Raw genomic sequence first — 7,561 nt, forward strand, 5'->3', positions numbered from 1 at the left:
TCCATGTGTAAGTGGACCCGTGCCTTTCAAACCCACGTTGTTCAAGAGTCAACTTTCCCTTCCCCCAGGTCAGTTAAGCTCTGATAAAAGTCCTAGCAACTTGCTTCTCTTGAGGGCAGACCTTGTTAAGAAAAAACAATGCAAACAAACAAAAACCCCAGAATGGTCTGATGTGTTCAAAGTGCTTTGTTGCCCCCTCCCCCTGCCAGAAGCAGGAGGCGGGATTTTTCTTGGAGAGTCAGGGGGAGAACCTGACCAAGTTCCTAGAGCTAAAACTCACAAAATTGCGGGGACCCACTGATGCCTGGGCTCGCCTGGACTCTTCGGTCTCGCGCCAAACCTCCAGCGACATGTCAATTACATGGCAGATTTCCTGCCCCGCGCTGCTTACCCTGGAGCTTTCTGCTCCGGGAAGTTGTGATTCTGTATTCGCCTGTCCGTCCCTCCAGTTTTCAGGGCAGCAGTTTGCCCTGTGACCTCACCTCTCTAGTGAATGTCAAAGAAGAGTTGTTGATTTTTCAGTTGGTTCAGCTCTCCGCTTGTTAGGACAGAGTGGTGGCTTCCAAGCTTTTTACTTGCCGGTGCTGCATGGGGGAATCTTTTTTTTTTTTTTTTCAGTGGGTTCTATCAAATCACGTAGTGTGCTGCTGGGATGCCACAGAAGGAAGGAATGGCTGTGCAGGAGAGGAGAGGATAATGGCCGAGTTCAAGCCGTGGAGTAGGGCTGTTTCAGTGGGAGGGATGCAATCAAGTGGCCTTTGGCTGGGCAATTTCATTGACTGATGCAAGTTGTCTAGTGGCCAACATCACCTATAGCCCTGCATTGTGTCCAGCAGTTCTCTCATCTCACCCTACCAGGCCAAAACACACTTTGTATTTTCGTTCACTTTGGCCACCGGACTAGCTTTTAAGTGGATTGTGCAGAACAGTCTGATTAAAAGTCGCATGTTGAATCGCAGTGGAGATCCAGCACTGCAGAGATGGGCAGCAGTCCCCCAGCAGTGCTGGTGCCTGTAGGAGCACAGCCTTGGGACTCCCAGAAATACTCTGGGGGAAGAAGCAGACCCAACAAAGGCTTAAGAGTCCTGCAAAAGTAGGTGATCAAGGGAGCTCAGATCATCTGAACACTAATGTCAACGTGACCTCATTTGTGCGCAGAGACTGACAAGGCTCTGGTGTAGCGCTCTTAGGTCGGTGCTTCTGAAGCATGTAAAACCCAAAGGACTCGTGAACACTGCTCTCCCTCTTCAGAGACTGATTCAGTAGGTCTAGGGTAGAGTCTGAGATCCAGCATTTCGAGCAGGATCTCGGGTGCCACTGCGACTGCTGGTCTTGATAGGAGTCTGGTCTGGGACCAGTGGGGCCCAAGGAAGCCCAGATTCCTTCTCAGTGGAGGAGGTCAGGAAAAGCTTTGTGGGAGAGGTATGTGAGCTGCTACAATGTGGAAGTTTGGGGAATGCCAGCACCAGGAGGAGTTGAAGGGCGTTTATTTTATTTTTTTGTGTGGTGTTGGCAGCTGAGATTAAATTGGTCACGTGGCAATGGACACTGATTGTTAACACAAGCATAATGAACGCATCTGCGACCATTCCAAGGAAATACCGATTTCAGGTAACGCAATCTTATTGGATGTGTTTTAGTAAACAAATACGAGGGGGGAAGCTTTGAATGACGCTTGGTTATTTCTGTACTGTGAATTTAGGTTATAGGAATCATAATTCATTTATAACACTTTTTAAGTGTATTTTTTTGCTTTATTTTTAAATTTCTTTTGATTGTATTTTTAAAGATTTTATTTATTTATTTGCGAGTGAGTGAGCACTAGAGACAGAGAGAGCGAGCATGAGTAGGGGGCAGACGGACAGGGGGAAGCAGGCTCCCCGCTGAGCAGGGAGCCCAATGTGATGTGGAGGGGGGGCTTGATCCCCGGACCCTGGGCTCATGGTCTGAGCTGAAGGCAGAAGCTTCACCGACTTAGTCACCCAGGTGCCCCAAAGTGTATTTTTTTTTTTTTATTTACTTGACAGAGATAGAGACAGCCAGCGAGAGAGGGAACACAAGCAGGGGGAGTGGGAGAGGAAGAAGCAGGCTCATAGCAGAGGAACCTGATGTGGGGCTCGATCCCATAACACCGGGATCACGCCCTGAGCCGAAGGCAGACGCTCAACCGCTGTGCCACCCAGGCGCCCCGCAAAGTGTATTTTTTTAAAAGTAATCTCTGCACCCAGCATAGGGCTAGAACTAAACGACCCCGGGATCAACAGCCACATGCTCTTCCTACTCAGCCAGGCGCCCCTAATTTTGTCTTGTTTTTAAATTAAGCAAAGACCAACAGTGTTATCAGTCTCTCTGGAGTTTCGTGCAGAAGAACGGTGTTCATGTTGAAACCTCGCAGCTGCCTTGCAATTATCTTGTTACAAATCTGAAATCTGTTTTTGGGATGCCTGGCTGGCTTAGTCAGTAGATCTCGCGACTCGATCTCAGGGTCGCGAGTTCAAGCCCCATTAGATACGGAGCCTCCTTAAAAAAAAAAAAAAAAGAAGAAGCATTAAAATAAAGAATCTGTTTTTGTGAAATGCAAATTTATTTTTGCATATCTTTTAGTATTTCTTTAAAAGAGACTTCATAAACTAGCTTCCCTGCATCATCTTTCCTGCATCGTCAGTCAGTATATTCTATATTTTCATTGATGCTGCCAAATTGCCCTCCACTCAGAGCCACAGTGTGCAAATGTGTTCAGTCTCCTCTTAAAGGAGGTTTTAGGAGTGAAAGGAAAGGGGGGAAGCAGAGGTAATGACCAGCTGTGGACAGCAAGTTCAAGAGGAGGAGGCAGGCGGTTGATAAAAATGCGAGATATGTGGGCGTATTTGAACGATGATGGAAACAGTAGAGATGGGGAAATAGAAGCGGGAGAGAAAGGGGATAACAAAGGTTTGGGATAAGCTTCCAACTTGATTCATTACCAAGTGAATTGGCAATTGTCTCAATACCATCGATTGATTAATCCATCTGTTCCCTACTGATTTGAAATCTTAAAAATATGAAAATTTCAGGGGTGCCTGAGTGGCTCAGTCAGTTAACCGTCCAACTCTTGGTTTTGGCTCACGTCGTGATCTCAGGGTTGTGAGATCAAGCCCTGAGTTGGGCTCTGTGCTGGGCATGGAGCCTGCTTGAGATTCCCTCTCTCCCTCTTCCTCTGCCCCTTTCACCCTGCTCCCCCCCTCCAAAAAAAAGAATTTTCCCTTGTGTACTTTACAGATCATTCCTCTGATCGTCCATGACTTGGGCTTCCAAGCACGTTATGTCCATTGCTAATCACCTGTCTTGTTTTGGTGATTATGTTACCTATTTGTAAGAACTCTGCCTCACTCTCTTGATTACTTCTTTTTCATAGCAGACTGATTTTGTTCTATGGACACAATATTCTCTTGGACATCTCTCAAGATACTGATTGGCATTTTTAAAACGTTTTCCACATTGGCTTTTCCTTGAAAAGTCAGTGGTTTTGCTCATTCATCTTAGTTTTTCTCTGCTGTGCTGTTGGTTTTGTTTAAGTGTCTGGTGATTGGCCATTCATCGGAAGGACTAGATCACTACAGTTTGGTAAGTGGTTTGGGGTCCTCTGCGGTTGTGAAGGTCGCTGTTCACCTGAGAGGTTTTTCACTCTGCCTTTGACAGAGCTGTGCAGGGAAACTGTTGGGGGCATGCCCACGGGAGGATTCCGATTTCTGAAGCAGACATAAGGAACAGGTTGCAGTCAGTGTCTTAACCAGATGCATAGAACTTCAGAGACTTAAACTGTTCTGCTGGGGTGCCTTTTGTCTCTAAATTCTTATGGCTGGCCCCCCAATTACCTGGGCACTCCCTACTCTCTCCAACCACAAAGTCCATGCTGGGCCCCCTCTCTGGGCACAAGAAGTGCTTTATTTAGAAAGCTGTTCTCACTGGCTGTAGCCAGAGGTGAAAACTACAGCAAGACACTGTGCACAGAGTTGGAGAAGGGCCCATTTGCCTTGGCAGACCTTTAACTAACTTCTCTGCTTTCTGCTCCATGACTCACTCTAGCCCCTACTAATTCAGAGCTTTTTCTGGGGCTCTATTTGGAAGATTCATAATCATTTCTCCAATATCGTTCTCTTATTCCTGTGCTAGCAGGCTGTGGGTTCCACCTTATGATTTCCAGAAATTTCTTTATTGTTTTCGAAAGGTCACACTGCTTGGCTTGGACAGTTCTCAACCTCTCTGTGGCTCTGTTTACTAACTGTTTTTGCAGTGTTAAATTTTATTTTGTTGATATTGCCTCATTGGGCTAGCCCTATAGCATCGGCAAACATTTTTTCTGCTTCTTTTTTTGTTGAAGTGTAGTTGACATAACAATATGTTAGTTTCAACATAGTGATGCAACGTTTATATACATTAGGCAGTGATCACCGTGATGCATCTAGCTACTCTCTGTCTCCCGCACAGTATTGTTACAATATTATTAACCAGTATTGTTACAATATTATTAACCATATTCCCTACGGGACTTACTCATTTTATAACTGGAAGTTTATATCTTTTAATCCCCTTCCCCTTTTGCCCAACCCCCTCTGTTTACTCATCTTTCAATTTGGATAATAATAGTGCCTGTTTTGTGGAATTATTTAAATGGCTTAATACATGTAAATTGTTTAGTGCTGCGGATAGCTATCAGCCGTTCCATTCCTCTGGTCTGCTAGTGAGACCTTTCCTGGTTTCCCAGCGTTGCTCCGGAGTTGTTCTTATTTTTATATTTCTTCTGGCATTTTACTGGGATTTCGGAAGGAAGAGGCGGTGAAATACATAAACTCTGTCCATCACCTTGAACTGGACGTGAGCCCTTGCTTTTGAAAACGGTAAAAATGAGCGTTCTGGGTAGTTACTTAGAATAGCATAGCTATAGGAAAACATGGACACCATCTAACAGAGCACTCTCTCTTTTAAAAGGAGCAAAGAAATGAGAAATACCTTCCCCAAGTTTGCAGATCTATTTAGAGGGACAGATCCTTGCTTCCCAGTCCAGTGTCCCTACCACTAAAAATAAGTAACTAAGTATCTACCAGAAGTACCAAGGTTACAAACTTCATATGTCTGTGCCCATCTTGTGCCCTTTCCTCCCCTTACAACAGAACAGTCCCTCCTTCTATCTAAAGCCAATCCTTCCACCCGGACTTTCATCCCATCTTCTCCTGCTTTCCTCGGCATTTTCTATGATTGGTTAAACCTTCTTTTTGTAGCATATTCAACCTCTTGCTTTAAACTAGGTCCTTTAATCAAGTCGAAAAAGAAACAACGGGGGCATCGGGCTGGCTCAGTTCATGGAGCGTGCAAGACTCCTGATCTTGGGGTTGTAAGTTCGAGCCTCACATTGGGTGTAGAGATGACTTTTAAAAATCTTTAAAAAAAAAAAAAAGAAAAAGAAAAAGAAACAACAAACCTATTGGACCCCTCCTTCCACCCCCAGACTCTGCTCCATCTTCCTACTCCTTTTCACCTCTAAACTCCTGCAAAGTATCCTCCCCATTGTGCTTTCCTTTCCCCCCCCACCACTTGCATCTGCCTCTGGCCTCATCACTCCAGCACACATCCCTCATTAAGATCTTGTGTGACCCCCATGCCACTCAGTCCAACAGACTCTTCCAATTCAGGCACCAGATTCTTCCAATTTTTGGCAGCGCTGGACTCAGGTGCTGAGCTCCGTCCTTTGTGAAACCTGTTCTTCTTTGGGCTTTGAGACGCTAACACCCTCCCCTCTTTTACCCCACCTCCTTGCCCAGTCCTTCTCAGTAATGTTTGCTGGCTCTTGATGCCTACCTGGCCAGTCAATGTTGTGGTCACACAAGGTTTGGTCTTCCTTCTCTTTTTCCTCATTTTCAAAGTAGCTTAATTCTTTATGTCTCACTCTCTACACTCCCTGGGTGAGTTAGAGCCCAAGGCTTCGCTAGCCATCCATATACTGTCAGCCCCTGCATTTAGATCTCCAACTCAGACCTCTCCCTCTACTCACTGACTGCTGTCATGTCTTCTTAGATGGCTCCAGAACACCTCAAAATCAACACGTTCAAACAGAAATCTTTATTTTCTCTCCCAAAGAAGGCACCCTCTCGCAATGTTTCATAGTTCAGTGAAAGGCAACCCCCAAACCAGCATTTTCCTTGGTACCCCTCATCCCCTAGAGCCGATTCAGCACCAAACCCGTCGATTTTATTTTCTGACTCCGTCTTGAATTCATCTGCTTCTCTCTACATCCACCTCTTCCCCAACCCCAGCCCCCAGAGGCAGCTGCCTTCATCTCTGCCCTAGACCACTGGAGCAGCGCTCTCACAGGTCTGTGCCCGTGGCCTTGATCCCGCAATCCTTTCTCTGCACCACAGCCAGACTGATGGCTTCGGGCCGTATCTGCTCAGGTCGCTTTCCTCCCCCTCCCTATCCCCACGCCCCTCCACACAGACCTCCATGAAGCCCTTTAGTAGCTTCTTTTTATTCCTAGGAAAAAGACAAAATTCCTCAATATGGCCTGCAAAGCCCTGCTGGCTCTGGCCCCTGCTCAGCTTTCTAGGTCATTCCTCCTCACGTAGTGCTCCCTCTACGGTCTCCAACACCAGCGCGGCTTCCTTTTCCCAACACTCTCTGTGCCAGGCCCCTCCCACCACAGGGCCTTTGCACTAGCTATTCTCCCTTCTTCGTGTGGTTAACCCTTTCTCAGCCTCTCAGATCTCAGGCCCCGCGTTATTTCCCCAGGGAAGACAGACTTCCCTGACGGACTCAGAGCTTCTTATCAGAGGCACTTCTAGTACGGGACGCTGACTTAGTACCATTGCTGTTGTACGTTTATTTGTGTGACTGAATACTTTCTCTCTCCATCGCCACTCATTCGTTCACTCATTCATTCCACAAATGTTTACTGAGCCCCCGACTGTATACCAGGCATTATTTTAGAAGGGGCCACACACTAAAGAAATAAATACGCAATATAACGGCAAGCGGTGAAAAGTGCTGTGAAGAACGGGGAAGCGGGGTAATAGGGCAGAGACTATGGGAGCCTGCTGACTAGGGTAGGATGGTTGGAGAAGACTTCTGGAGCGGCAGGCGGAGCAGAGATGTAAATGCAACCAGAGGGCAAGTCCAGAGGCCGTGTGGGGGATGGGCATCCCCGGGGAGAGGAAATGGGAGGGTGAAGACAAGAGGATGTTGACCCTATTCAAGGAACAGCCAGGAACCCTGTGGGGCTGGAGTGGAGTGAAGGGGAGGGTGGTGAGATCAGGATGGGGGGGGTGGTCATTCCCTTGGGGCCCCTGTAGCCCAGACTCGGGAAGAGAAGCCCTAAGAAGCTTTTAAACAAGGAGTGACTGGATTCTCTGCGTGTTCTCAAATGATCACTGGCGCTGTCTTGAGGTGAACGGATTGAAGCAGGGAGCCCCATTAGGCTCTGGCGTGGGCTGACGAGCCAGGGTGGGCACTCAGCCGAGGGCGAGCCTGGGGGTGGAGGTGGCTTGAAAGCACAGGATGGAATGCAGTTTGAAGGTAGAACTTTCAGGAT

The sequence above is a fragment of the Ailuropoda melanoleuca genome, chromosome X (genome assembly GCF_002007445.2).
Source record: "Ailuropoda melanoleuca isolate Jingjing chromosome X, ASM200744v2, whole genome shotgun sequence".
Taxonomy (NCBI): domain Eukaryota; kingdom Metazoa; phylum Chordata; class Mammalia; order Carnivora; family Ursidae; genus Ailuropoda; species Ailuropoda melanoleuca.